This window comes from Nipponia nippon, unplaced genomic scaffold, assembly GCF_047370975.1.
Source record: "Nipponia nippon isolate SJK-2023a ecotype South Korea unplaced genomic scaffold, ASM4737097v1 scaffold_6, whole genome shotgun sequence".
NCBI lineage: Eukaryota > Metazoa > Chordata > Aves > Pelecaniformes > Threskiornithidae > Nipponia > Nipponia nippon.
This window is the reverse complement of record NW_028262380.1, coordinates 14087811-14102947: the sequence shown is the minus strand read 5'-3', so window position 1 is coordinate 14102947 and position 15137 is coordinate 14087811. Positions and strand designations below refer to the sequence as shown.

General features: G+C 38.4%; 1 protein-coding gene across 18 annotated transcripts in view; it reads right to left on the bottom strand.

Annotated features, from left to right (window-relative positions):
• The window catches only part of CUNH4orf50 (chromosome unknown C4orf50 homolog), an 86764-nt gene that overhangs the window by 20726 nt on the left and 50901 nt on the right, over positions 1-15137 (bottom strand). For 10 of the 18 annotated variants that reach the window (XR_015699998.1, XR_015699999.1, XR_015699984.1 and 7 more), the window contains 5 exons: positions 14681-14805; positions 13396-13484; positions 11744-11787; positions 9795-9927; positions 2621-2742 (listed from right to left, as the gene is read on the bottom strand). The gene's annotated coding sequence lies outside the window, so the exon portion shown is untranslated. Of the gene's footprint in view, positions 1-2620; positions 2743-9794; positions 9928-11743; positions 11788-13395; positions 13485-13649; positions 13738-14680; positions 14806-15137 lie in introns of those variants that run through there. The other 8 variants (XR_015699989.1, XR_015699985.1, XR_015699987.1 and 5 more) reach the window with 8 other exon arrangements.

Genomic DNA, 15137 nt, shown 5'->3' with positions numbered 1-15137 from the left:
CCAGAAAACTAGTGAAGATCAGTAATTCAGCAATGTAGGGATCCCCTGCTTCCTCCATCTCATAAATTATATCACAAAATAATATAATTTAGGAACTCTAAGAAGTCATGGCACATGTCTCCTCAGAAAAGTGTTGCACTGTTTATGAGGAGAAAATTCAACTCAAAAAAGAAAAATTAAAATATAAATGCCTGTTGTAGTAGTGCTCTTTAACGATAACAGATGACCTTCTCTTTTGACTGAAGGCCTCAGGTTGGAGATAATACATCTAATGTATTACCAGCTATACTTCATTCATTTCCAAATTACATTTTGTATCTCCCCAGGTAATCATTATTTAGCGATACAGAAAAGACAATTCAAATCTTCCTTACACCCAGAAGCTATTTTATCCTAAGTGATATGAATTAAGGGATGTTGGCAAGCTCAAAGGGAAAAATAGACCTTCACTGAAAGCATGAACTAATTTTTAAATAAAATGGTTCATTCACCCTTATTTCTTTCTACCCTTCCTCACTCCATTATAAATAGATTTTCATGTGATGTCTTTGGAACATTCATCAACAGCACTGGGATGAACCAGTTCAATTGGCGTGCTCCTCCAATGGAGAGCAGCTCCACAGCCCGCAGCCTCTTCCACAGCTCACGTCTGTGCGCAGGCAGCTATGAGGAAGAGAATGACCGTGCTTTCTCTCCATTCAAACCCCAAGCCAGCATTTAACTTGCAGTACCAGACACCAGAGACAAAGGTCAGTTCTCTAAGCCATTTTTAGCCAAAAAAGCTGGAAGGAGATTGTCACGGCTAATTACCCAGACATTCTGTATCCCACACCTTTGCTTGAATATACAAAATGCTGAGGATTATGTGGCTGATTACCCTGCAAATTCCATAGCCTTGAGTCTCAGGAAGGGCACCAAGCTGATAAAGAATGACACCAGACAACTTCCAGGTATGCTCACTTCAATAACATTTCTGACAGAGGCATTACATTTTCTTTCTTTGCCTCAAAATATGTAAAGCACTGTCTTTTGCAGAAGCAAAAGGAAATATACACATTCCTCTGAGCGTCCTCCATCATTGCCCAAGGGATTTAAGCGCAGAGTTGGGCATTCAGTTACCCATCTGATTTTGGTGCCCGACTGCCCTGGATATATGGGCCATGCCTATCCTCTTATCCCTGTAGTCTAAACCTTGAAATGCCCTCAGCAGTGCTTTGCCTGTGGCTATCTTTTCATAAGACTAACACACAAACGAGACTCCTCTATATTCAATATATCTACCTCATCTCTGACAGGAAGAAGAATAATGTGGATACTTCTCTGATCCTGCAAATCCAAATACCCAACCGATCCCTGTGTCCCACCAACGAGGGGGAAGCACCTTTTCTTTTAAGTTCTCTCCTATCTAATTACATCACAAAATTAGAATAGAATATTCTAAGTTACTGAATTATTTCTGTCAGGGATTCAAAACCAGCAGCTGCTGTCTCATTAGCTGCTCTGCAGCTGTGTGAAACAACACAAGAACCAGCTAATGCAAAAGCCATCTCTAGCACGTGACCTGGAGGAGGCAGCGGGTAGAAGTTTGTGTCCGGCAGCCGCGCACCACATCTTCTACCCCTTCCCTCTTCTCCAGAGGAGAGCTCATTTCACAGCCAAACTTTTTAGTTTGTTCATGAGCACAAACAAAATGACCTTTGTGCTGGGAAGGAGGGAAGGAAAGCAACACGAATGGAATTGCTGATGCAGAATCTTTCTTTCCCTTTTCCCCCCTGCAGAAAGCCGCCAGGACAGCAGCAGTCTCTCGCAGGGAGCGGGCTGACAGTCTCAACAAAGCAAGTCACAAAACTGATCTGTCTTTTCAGGGCCAGACAAAAAGGATAAGACCTGGGACCCTTCTAAAGCAATGAGAGGTTTCCTTTGTAGGACTGAAGGCTGAACGAAGGCTCACGAGAGACTACAACTTTAACTCTTTCTTTTATTTCACTGGTTTAGGCTCTAGTGTTATTTCAAAGGCTTAGCCAGCAATTTCAGCTGGTAGCATAGTTGAGCTGTGGCTACAGGAGTATTTTTAGGCTTGGTTTCCAATGGAAACAGAGCATTCATTACTACTGTGCCTCTCTGTACCTGCATCCCTGCATTACTTTTGAACCCAGTGGCCATATTTAACTAAAGCCAACTTAGGGGAAAAGCCTCAAACTTCCTACAGGTTTCTGAGAACTCAGAGTCCTGGTAAAAGAAAGCAACTCCCACAATCAGCTTCCTCACTATCAAAAAAACTACACAAGTTAGGATTTTTCCCCCTGTAGAATTCACATGGCCTCTGCGTACCCAAATACTGCAAAGCTTCAGCTGGGGCTCAAGCCCCTGGAGTAACTGTCAGAAATATTCAACTCATGGGCAAATCCGATTCAGAAATCTACTGCTTTGTCCCACTTACAACTTCTCATTCCTTTATCATCAGGATAGGTCCTCATGACAGACGGGCACTAGCATTTAATGGCGCCTGTTACCTAACCACTGTGTAATCTTGTCTTTTCTCCCGTAAGATGAAATGCCTAGTCCCCACTAGCACCAGGCTGTGTGCTTCTAACTACTGTATTCAACAACATGGACTTACCTCAGCTTCACAGAAAACACCTTTTCTTGGTTTTCAAAATATCCAGATTATATCTGCTTCCCGGAAGGCAAGTTCACACATGGGATCCATACTGGACTGTCTTTTGACAGCATGATTGCAGACTGCAACAAATGAAGATCATATACCATAACGCATGGGCTTTCCCAGTGACTGGCACCTCTGTAATTACTAACCTGTTCCACACAAAATTGGCTTCGAGTTTCAGCCTTTCTCATACTCCCCAAGTCAAGCGCCCAATCCACGTGTGACTAAGTGCTCATTCAATGGACCTAGGCATTACATTAATCAGGGTGCTGGTTGCAAGCACCCCTCAATTATTTTATTTATCTAGATAGGCAGATCCTTCACTGTCTTTATATTGATAATGCAAGGTTACTATAGCAACCTCTGTGCAACCTGCATAATCAAGATAGCAGAGAAGAGCTGATAGATGAATTAATGCATTTATAGCCTTGAATAGGAAATTTTAAAGAGTAAAGATTAATGGTCTATGAAATTCATATATACTCTACTCATGATGTTACATGTATCCCATTTCATCTCCTTTTCAAAATACATTTATCTTTAAATGCTAAACTAGAGTACGTGATACAATATATTAAGACAACAGTATTTAAACTTGTTGTTTATTTTCTATTTTCAGTTTAGCACACAATTAAACTACTTCATAGAGTCCAAAGACTAATGTACATTTTACAGTATGGTTGACCAATTTATTAGCATCTTGTAGAAGCTAGAGTTCTTAACCAGATTTGCAGATTATAGATATTTCCACAAAAGTTAAAATAAGCCAATTCAGAACTAGTAAGCCAGTTTCTGGAATATTAAGCACAGAGATCACATTGGCCCTCAGTTTGCTTTTTATTTTCCTGCACTCAGCTGGTTCTTTTTAAGAAGTCACTAACTTTCATTCAGCTAGAGACCTGCTTGCTAGCAATCTACTACAAGTTCATAACACATCAAAATAATATATAAAAGCTTGCTTGACCGTTCTTCAGTAGACAAAAACCGACATTGCTCCTGAATCCAGAGCTGGATGAAAGTTGCTCACACAACCAGGATTGTGACATGAAGGAGATGTACGTGGAGGGAGATACTGGGGAACTGAAGTAATTTTTTTTTTTCTTTTCTTTTGCTGGAGTGTCATTAAAATACAGGTTCACCTACTGTAAGAATGTCAGGCAGCAAGCATAGTTTTAGTCCGCGTTTCCTTCATTACTACTACACAAACTGCCCGAGTGTGCACACATGATCTTAGATCAAAAAGGCATGGGTAGCTCTATATGGCTTTTAACTGCTTGAGGTCCAGGACAGGCAAGAAATTCTCATTCTGAGTAATCACCCAAGCAAAAGAGACACAACAGTGGGCCATCAAGTGAGACTTAAGTAGCATTTAAGTCATATGACGACCTTCCATGCAGTCACAAAATTCTGTCTCCACGAGACAGTAAAGAAATGTTCATTTGTTCTCTCTCAGGCAAGTTCCTTTTTTATTTTATTTCTTTTATATATATCATACTAATGTAATTCTTCTCTGAGCCAACTCCTTCTCCCAAAGGCAGCAGGATTACTTTTCTATTTTCAGAAAGGAGGGAAATTGAGCTTCAAAATGCAGTGCCTCAAAGCCATACACTATAAAAAACCCCACCAATATCAGTGGAGGAACTGACAGGGATAAAATAAATCCGCTGTAAGAATCTTCTATCACTGCAGTCTTGACACAAAAAGCAGAAGCTTTTTTGCCCTTGGAGTCTCATAAAGCAGACAGTGGCTTAAGGGATTCTTGGGCTGAACAGCTCTGTCATCAGATGGACAGTTGGATTTTTGGGGTTTTTGGTTGGTTGGTTAGTTAGTTGGTTTTTTAGCTTTGATTTCTTACTGTGGGTGATTTAGCTAACAAAGAGGTTTTGTATCTTCTGCATTTGACCTTTTTTTCTCATTGCTTCTGTTGCAATCCATAGACAGTATAGGAAGGATAGGCCCTCACAAGTCCAGTGAAAAATTTGCTTTTTTCAGTCCACAGCCATTTTCCAGCAAAAACACTAATTTCAAAGATACTCAGTTAAGGCTGTGGAGGGGAGAAACTGGTTAAACTGGGTCCATCCACCTACTTTCCCAATATTCACAGAGTTTTACTTAATTCCAATCAATTTGCATAATTGAGGCCAACCCAAAAACCATCACACCATATGTCTAACTTCACACTTGTAACATTTAGACTTATTTCCCTTTGGTATTTTAAGGCTTTTGGCTAACATTTTTAAAACTTGCCTTCCTTAGCTTCCCAGCTACATTTAAATGGCCTGTTTTTTTAAAAGTGCTGAGTATGTCACACTGTCACAGAGGTCTGAATGGTGCTTAGCTTTTCTTGGTTGTGGTCTCACATGTCACGAGTTAATCTTCAGAAAGTCTTAGACCGCACTTTTTGCAACACTCGTATCAAACACCAAGGAAAAACCTTCCTATGCTCCTAGTATAACAGAAAGATGAGAAGAGTTTGTTTTCGGCCCATCACCATTGCATTCCCTTGTGCCTTTGAAAATGAACATTACATCTCTCCAGCTAATATGACCGTACATCAGTTCTCATCACCTCTATGCACCTTCCTGTGTTTTAAGCCTTTTATTTTCATTGACTTAAGAAAAGGTTTCATTAGAGAGGACAGCATGCTGACTAGCAATTAAAATATATAAACATCATTTCTGCAACCCTCCTTTGAATCCTAGCCCATCTCTCTCATCTTTTGCAGAAAAGGGTCAAACAGTCTAAAAACAACACAAAGACAAGGAAAAATATCCACAGATGTATCAAAGTGTTGCCTAAAACTTTTATAAATTATTTTTGTGTTAAAAGTTCCAGGCACTTTTGTTGATAAAACTAGCCTAAAATATCTTACTTAAATGTCTGTCTAAAACATGTCTAGTAAAAGCCCCTACTGGTGCAAAGACTGGGTTTTTTTCCATCCCACCAGGATTTGCATCAACAAATAGCAATGCTGACACCACCTGCATTTTAAAAGGTGACTTTGTAGGTCACTCTTGAGTCTAACCTCGTGTCTAAAGCATAAGAAAATTGGGTTCAGCTTCTTTCTCCTCCTCAGACTCCTTGGGAAATGTTGGGGAAGCCACTCGGCCTCTCTGTGTCTTAATTGTCTCCTTGTAAAAACAAGGATGTAAGAACCACTCCAATATTTAAACACGAGCTTAACTTCTCAGTTTATCTATACCTTTAGTTAAGTGTCTTTTGCTGCTGAAGTTCATGAAATTTCATTATATGCTTAAACATATACTTCAGCAGTTTTGCTGATATGGCACTGCAGTATACAGAGTATTCTCATCACTATGGTGATATTAAAAATATTTTAAGTCAAATAAGAATGTATTTTAAGCTCATGAACCAAGTCAATATTTTCTTTCTTAAATCCCAGGCAATCATGCTTGTGCTGCCTTTGATAAAGAATCAATGTGGTACTTGGCTGCATGTGTCCAAATTGAAGCCATTAATCTCTCCTCTCTGTCACCTCCAGATTAAAGTGGTTTTGCAACCAGAGATGCTGGTTGACATGCTTCTGATGTTGAAACAAAGCTCTCTCTCAGGAAGCTCTGCTTATGTGTAGAGGATAAAAATGGAATGTTTTATGAAGAGCACCACAAGCAAGAAGGAAATTGTTTGTGTATTCGTTCAAGCTTTGAACCTGCCTAAGTGAAGTGAACTGTATTTTACTATTGACTTTAACAGGAGCTATTTTATTGCAACTCAAAGCATGCAAGTGTTTAATACACTGTTAACAGTAAATAACGTTTTGGTCCCAAGTTACCATAGCTTTTTCAAGATTGTATGAATATAAGAACAAAGACCGTATGTTTGCAACTGTCTGAAAAGTACCTGGTTACAAAATTTTTTTGGTTTTGTTTTTTAGTAAATACCTGCTTTTAAAGGCATTTCCTAATTTGTGAAACATATTTAGGAAAAAGGAAATATATCTTTATTTAGACAATTTTGTAATATTTTGGTACAGAGCATGAAAACAAGTTTGTTATCATAGAGCCTGATCTACTGAGGTGTTTGAAGCTTCCTTTAGTGATTTACAGAAACATCTAAAATGCAGTTAAAATGTTAAATTCCCATTAATATTTTTGGCTTTGTCTAACTTAGCAATAAGGAGCAGATAGAGCAGAAAGGTGGTGTTAAGGACCCAATATCCATACAGTACAAGTTTTGGGGACTTGATTTTGGAATAGCTTTAGTCTTGTCCGATGGACTGAAAGCCATCAGCAGCTGGAGACCATTTTAGATTCACCTAGATTCACTTAGAAGAAATCCATTTTGCCTACTCCACTATGTTAACTATAGCACAGCAAAGACAGGATGAACAGGAGATTAATTTGAAAAAGTGCAAACTAAACACTCAGGCGAATACATCCAGTCTGAATGCAAGTTAGGGATTTACACCAACTAGACATCTATCTCTGTATCTTTGTAAATTTGGCACTGCAGACATTATTCCTCACATTATTCCTTCTGAAAATCAGTGAGGTCCAGTCTGGGAAGAAGGGAATCACTAGTATATGCTGCACTGCATAAATGGTGCTACATAAATTAATATACAATTTAAGGAGACACCTTCACAAAAGGAAGTTATGTTTCCGTCTGAAAAATGTTCCATCTACTACAGTTAAAAGCAAAACCTACATTGTTACAATTAATGTAAGTATGTATTTCTTAGCTAAAGTTTAAATAACAACTTCCATCTCTTGCTGAGCATGAAGCTCAAGAAAGCTGACAGACTGTCCCATGCAGCCCAAGAGAAGTGTTACTTCACTTCTTGCATTTTTCTCTCATTGCTCACTCTGCGTCTTCCCCCAGATGAACTCTCTAAACAACAGCAAAAGAGATTGGGGCAAAGATGATCAAAAGCATGCCTTTGAGTGTCCAGCTGGGGACACAGTGTACAGAACATTAGTACTTTGGCTCTGGAGACCCTCTCTACAGCCTTACTTAATATGAATGTGCTGGATCAATTTGTCCCCATTACAATGCGAGTCAATCATTTCTTATAAAAACTATGAAATAAAAAAGTATTGCTCATCAGCACTCACAGAATTTTTGCTTTTACCCAAGACAACTAGTTTTCTTCATTAGCTTTCTATTCACTTCCTCACTACAATCTGGTATAGTATTTGCCAAGACAGTTATCAGTTTTATCTGGCATAGGTCAAATGACATCTACATTAAAAAAAAAAAAGGTCTTGAACTATATTAGGGAATTTTTTAACAATATTAAATCTGCATCTGTTGAATAAGCTATTCAATATAATCAGAGACTTTAAAGATCTTGTGTGAAGACTTTTAATTAAAGCTTTACAAGCATTAATTAAAAATAAACCACCAAACATGCAGTATCTACTGTATGGCAATAAATACCCAAGAATCATTGCTTTCTTATTTAGGTGGGTGAAATTATTTTGCCTTGACTAGCATACAGCATAAACAAGGAAGACATCCCTCTCATTTGTCTGGATCAGGATTATCTCCCTTTATTTTTTCAGATTTGTAACCAAGACTAATGCTGCCTGCAATTGTGTGAAATTAACAGTTTTCCCATTTTGATTTCAAAGGTAAAAACAAAAAATCCAAAAGCAAACAAGATTCTGTTTCAAATGAGTAAATTTGTGTTGTGTTTGTAATCTAACAGGCTGACTAATTCCATTTTTGTGGCGATGTACAGCACAGCCTGTGCCCTCCTCCTGGACACATACAATGCAGGGACACTTAACGTGGGAGGCATGTCCAGGAGTAATAAATGGGTGGATCTCCTCTCTGGAGAACAACAACAAGAAGGGAATATTACAAAGCGTGTTCACTCCCAAATATTAGTCATTCTGATCTGGGTAAAAAAATCACCTTTAGACCTAAATACCTATGCATACATAAAAGTTACAATATCATATGTATACTTCTAAGATAAAGGGACCTGCCACAGCTCCCTGCTGAAGGGCTGGCTTGGTGGCTTTTGAAAAGCACTACAGAGCATTTCAAAAACTGATCCAATAAAAACATTTAAATAAACAATTATCATTACTTACTGACGTCAGCCTGTGCCTGCAGGGGCAGGTAACAGCAGGCATTTATTATTTCCATTTGCATTCTAGGATGTGTATAATACAGAATTGCTCAGGACAGGGGGATTTCTCTGAATAGCCAGCGACGTGTAACATTTTCACAGAAAAACCCAAAGTCAAACTCAAATGTCACATCTTGCAGACCAGGCATTCTTGGTGAGGAAATCTGACCTTCTCACTCGTTTTCTTCTTGTGCTGCAGGAACCTGACTTTTAAAGACATTTGGATTACCATGGAAGGACCTGACTAAAATCTCTTTACCAGGGACACTCTCTACCTAGCCAATATTTTTCTCCACTCTTCACTAAGACATAATGTCTGCATCTTACTTTCTTCAGTAAAAGAAATCATAACTTTCTTAACAAAGCTTCAGAAGATCCTCCAAACTTCGGACTCCCTGTATTTCTAGCCCACAAGCCTTTACATAATAATTTTCTTAAATTTTCAAAGCAAACTGCCATAGCTGAGTACTCTCTTATTGTGCCCTTACTAACACTTTTTCCATGTTACAGTGAATAAAACCAGGTCCCAGTCAGGTGATCTGAGGTTGCTCTTTATCTCCACAGTGTGGTAATCTCCTTATCAATCTGTATCAAATCCAAATATCTCAGTGTTAACCAGGGCAGGAGGTTTGATTCTTAAAACTGAAACCAAACACCCTCAGCTCTCACTTTCCTTACAATTAATCCTAGCTCCAACTCCATCTGCTACCACTTGGAACTTGCCTTTAATGAGACTGTGAAACTCTGTTCACCCAGATACACGGTATCTACTCAGGAATCACAAACAGATGATTCAGTTTAAAAAAAAAAAAAAAAAAGTAGCACTCAAACACTTTGCAGTTCTTCTGAATTACCTTAATGTACTACTGACCCTTTACAGGTTCTTTGGTGTAAAAGTGTCTCCTTATTAGAACATGCATATATTTAAATTAAAGATGCTTTTGCAACAAAGACAATAGCATGGTTTCACAGAGATGCTCTGAGAATAAACGTCAGCATTCACTTTCACACAAAGAGTACAACTGCTACCTTACAAGAGCTGGCAACAGGCCGTTGCTTTTCAGAGCAAGACTGAGCTTCAAATCACGGGACTTCTCTCCTACAACGGCACTGGACACTTGTCTTCTCAGAAACCAAGCCAGAAACACCATCAGTTTGAACACTGATTTGAAATGTAGACAGAGAGCATGAGTTTTCTAAGACAGTCTGGAAAGACAGGAAATACTAACTGCAAAATAAGTTAGTTTCCTACAGCCTTTTTAGCAATACTACTCATTAGGCAACATTTTCTGATACAATACTAGACCAAGCTAGTAAAGGAGTACTAATCCTTTGAATTGAAAGGAGTTTTACCTGGTTGCAGCAGCAGAGATTGCAGTACATTGTGTGCTACATAATTTGCATATGTAAATAGGGTACATGAAATGAGATACAGAGGAGAAATAGCATCAAGTTTTATTTTATTCTAGAACACTTAGGTTACATAGGAGTGTCAGACCACTTGTGAGTAATGCAGGTCTTCTTAAATCCTTACCATTTGAAGTCTTTATTCTCTACTTGTCATTCTTTATAAATTTGTAAAATATATTTTTGGCAAAGTACTTCATGGCTTCACTGCTCTAGGTTTTGGCATCTGGACTCCTGCTGTAAAAATCTCATAAAAGATCATAAAATTGTTTAAAAATTAAATTAGTTCTTTCATGCTAAAAATTATTATGGCTTCAAGTCTATGATCTCAATCTTTTAGGGAACCGAAAGTGTTAAATCACACTGAAAAAAGGTTCTCCCTTTCCTGTGGAAGAGAATACAATAATATCGTGGACTTTAACAATTATCCTTGACATATCCTTGACCCCCTTCACAGGACCCACAAAGGAGCAATTTCTGTCTGTGGGAATTTCACAAGAAACAGAAAAAAAATGATCTTGCCTGTTGTATTTTTTAATGGCAGCTCCTAGCTCAGTGGCGTGGAGTGCTGGAAGAGCCCCCTGGAGCAGAGATCAGGTGGAGGGGCCAAAGGGACAAGATAAACTAATTTGTCATGTGGCTGTATGGTTTATGGCATTTCTATATTTTTTTATGATACTCCTATCACCTGCACATACAGTTGACGCATAGGTAGGAAGACAGAGAAAGGACCCAGTATCTGCAGTGGGAGAAGGTACGCTACTGAATTTCTAGGGACAGATGCAGGGCATTGACATGAGAAACAGAGAGTCAGATGAGCTAATGCGTTTTTAGATCACAGACTGAATCAAATAATGACAGACAATTAAGACATCTGGGAAAAAGGACATAGGCAATGCAGCATGCATGATGATTTCATGGAATTTGTTTTGAATAATATTCAGGGTGAACTCTAAGTAGCTCAGAGAAATAAAACTAATCTCAGTGTACTTACAGGAATAACTGCAAATGATGCCATTAAAAAGCTGCCATAACAGACCCAGAAGCTGCCTCGGCAATCAGAGCCAACAGCAGGCACGGAGAAGGATAACCAGAAGTAATGCTACCAAGAGCAAACTGACCTAGTCTCACCCCACTGCTTACGAAGACTAACTTGATGTCTGCCAGGGGCTCACTGGGGGAAGAACCACAAATCCCAGGAGAAGCTGATGTGTGTCTGAGAAAGCACATCACATGTCGTGTCCTGAGAACCAACCTCACTGTGCCAGTAAGCCCCTGAGCAACCAACTGGCTAAGAGACATGGCTGAGCCCCCAAGAGAGTTTCAGAAAAACTGCCAGGAAAATATATGTGCAATACCAAGTACTATTATCCAGTTCCACACTTTTTTCCAGAACACAGCATTTGGTGTTTATTTTCTTACATCGCTTCTAAAAAGTGAAGAAAGCCTGAGAGCATTAGAGGTATTCAGGGAGCAGTACACCCATCTTTATCAAATTATGCAGTTCAATGGTTCCTCCACATTAAATATTGATAGAATAAATAATATCTTTGAATAAAGACTTGGGTTACCTTGGTACTTGCTGAACTCATGGCAGACTTATGCAATTCCTCATCTGCGTGAAACCATGGCACAGAACATAAATAGGGAAAAAGTTGATGTTAAAACCACAACTTGTTTAAATGACTTAATATAGGATAGATATTTGCCTTTGGTGGTCCTGAAGTCTTAGGTGGATATTAAAGGGTGATTTATGTTTCATAGCATCTACTTTATCATGATTTGATTAGATGGACTCAAGTGGCAAGTAGATTTTCTGTCAGACTTGGAGATGAGCAACATAAAAGCCTCTCTGACCCTAGCACAGCTGTGGTATTTACATGACTGACTAGAAATTGTCTTATTAAAGATTTCTAATGTCTGATTCCAAACCCATCCTCAGATTCATACCCACCAATGACTGCAGAAAGGCAACCAGAGACAGTAATATGTATGTAAAAATTTAAAGCCCAAGCTAACTACATTAGGCCAAATCCTATAGTCACCACTCTTCTCCTCCTCTTCCCCACATGCATATTTAGGTAACTGACTTGCTTAAGCATCTTTAAATAAATAAGCATCTTTAGCATTCAGGCAAGTCTCATGCTATTTTCAAGCAAAAGGTACATTTCCAGGCTTTCACAGGAAGCTGCCAGCTAGGTCTGCCTGCGCCTGTGTTACAGAAAGCTGCAGGAATGCCTCCAACTTGACCCCGCGTTTCCTGAATAAATGAAGTGGCACACATTCCTGCCAGCTCCCCTCTGCTTGGGGCTGCACAGATATATCCGAATTCTCTTTTAAGTCAGTGGCTACATCTTCAGTCTGTTCAGTTCGATTTGGGCCATTTGGATTCAATTTCAGCTTTGCATGGCAAGGTGCAACTTAATCCTTAGGAAGCAACGGATTTCGAGGAGACTGCTCAAAGAATCAGCTCTTACTGTAATGCTGAGCAAGGGCTTCAGCCATGAAACTGCAATTTCTGCTTGCAAAAAATTCTCCTGAGTACCACAGTATAAACACTGACCAAAAAAGCCAGATACAAACATATAGTAAACATGAGCAATAACAATTCTTCAACTACTGTCTTAGTATGGTGAAACACAAACAATTTAAACAGCCTGAAGAGTTGCTCCTAAATGTGCATGTATATCCAGAGATCTTTCTTAAACCACAAGTTATGGAAGTTATTGTATTACGGAAATTGTTCTTACTACAGAAAATGGGCCTGCTCTTGTCTTTAATAAGGCAGGATCAAGCCCTTGATAAGGAAATGGAAACAACATCCCTTTGAATGTTCATAAGTCATTTCAGATAATACATGCATAAATCCAAATGACAGGATGACTAGGAGTAGTGATATTACTCTCATTGGGACTATGGTTAGAGAACTGGAAAGGGTAGCAAAGACATATATTTAAAATTAATTATGCATAGGAAGATGTGGAAGAATTGCAAAGAGTACCTAATTTACAACTACAAATAGTGGCAGAATACCCTGTGTACCTTTAATATTGCATCTATACCAAAGTAATATAAAGAAGACAATGTACTAAATTTATATATAGATAATAGAACACATTTTCAATAGTTCATTGGAAAGGGATTTCATTTTTCTCAAGAAAAAAAAGGGGCAAGGAATCCTGAATCAATAAGTACATGTGGGCTGGTTAAAATGAGCACATACCTAGACCCAGGTGAGCTGCAGCAAGTACTGTCTCCTGCCCAGCCAGTTGTCTGGAGCTATGAGAAATGGTTAACAGCATTGCAGGGTCTCTGGAGGGAGTGAAACAGGGAAGGGGCATAATGGGACAGATAGCGGAAGCATTGAACTTACTGTGAAAGTGAGGAAACTCTGATTTGTGATAGGGGAAGATGGAGCAGCAGGTAAGAAAGAAGTACTCAGACTCTCATAAGGAATCCAATAGCATGTGTCCTCCATTAATAGTAATGCAAGCATTCAGGCAACCAAAGGATCAAAGTATGGACTATGAACTCTCGTTTTTGTAGAAAAATATCTCTTTCAAGCCTACAAAAGTTTTCAATAGCTATATCAATGTAAATTATTGTATCTATTGATGAATACAGGATTCACACATCTCCCAGGTAATCAGTCTGGCACCTTTCACAAGAATTAAATCTATTTAATACAAATAAATCAACTTCCCATTAAAATCACATCAGCTTTTAATACATTTATTTGTATTGGGTAAAAACTTCATTTCTCAACTCTCTCTTTCTGACATAAGAAGATCCAGTGCTTAGTGCACTGCCCTTGGATTTAGACCAGATTTTGGTTTGCATGACCTTGGACTTAAACTCTCTGTACCTCAGTAAAAGACAAAGCTGCTATATTTTAAAGGCATGGTGAAAGGGGAACTAGGTTTAAGAGTGTGGGGATGTTGAATGTGATCAGAGCAAGCATTACACAGTTCCTGAGAGGCAGGTAAAAAATTGATACAAATTGGATGACTTGGCAACAGTGTACAAGCCAAATCCTATCTATGTCCACGTGTTGGACAAAAACCAATGAAGAGTGAGAAATCTAGCTTTCCAGTGTGAATAGGAAATATAATTAAACTTGGTATTTCAGCTAAAAATATAATAATTATATTAAGACCAATTTAAAATAGTTGATTTTAAAACTATCCTGATGGCATATATTTCTACTTAGTTTGCTGGCTTTTTTTTTTTTTTTTGGGTGGGGGGAAGGCAACAGAATAGATTATATGTCAGTGACCACTGTGCAAAAAATGTCAGATCTGTGTTTGTCATCAGAAATGGTTATATTGATTTTATTAAGTGTTTCAAGATCGATGTGCTGTATTTGAAGATTAACACTGCAAAAAATTAGCATACAGGGTTTTCTCTATCTAAATGAAACTATACAAAAAAGCAGCATCAAAATTAAATAAAATTTATTTAATGTCTTCTGAGATAAAACATTAAATGTTCATTTGTATCGAACCTACCTTGTATTCTGCAATGAAAGTCATATTGCAACCTCCTAATTCATCATCATCTCTCTGAACAAGCCACCAGGCTGCCTCTCCCCACTGTTTAATAATGTAGACCAAACCAACTGGCAAAGTCATCCCTGGAGAGAAAACAAAAAAAACATACAGCAAGAATACTATTTTCTTTAGCTTTTCAAATCACTGACATTGCATAAATGCAGGCACTAGAGCTTTTCTCTTTTTTAGTGAGTAAAGTCAAATTAACAGTGTCCCCAGTTCAGTACAACATTTCATCTGAGTTCTTACTATTAAGTCAATTATTAACCCCCTGGCTAATACAGCATTCAAGTTACAATGCGATTTCAGCACATGCTTTAAATGCTTGGTTCAACAGAGACATAGCTTTCTAGAATCAACACTTCCTTATTAATACTGTGAATTTCCCTATTAATTCTACATTTTGGGGATTAGA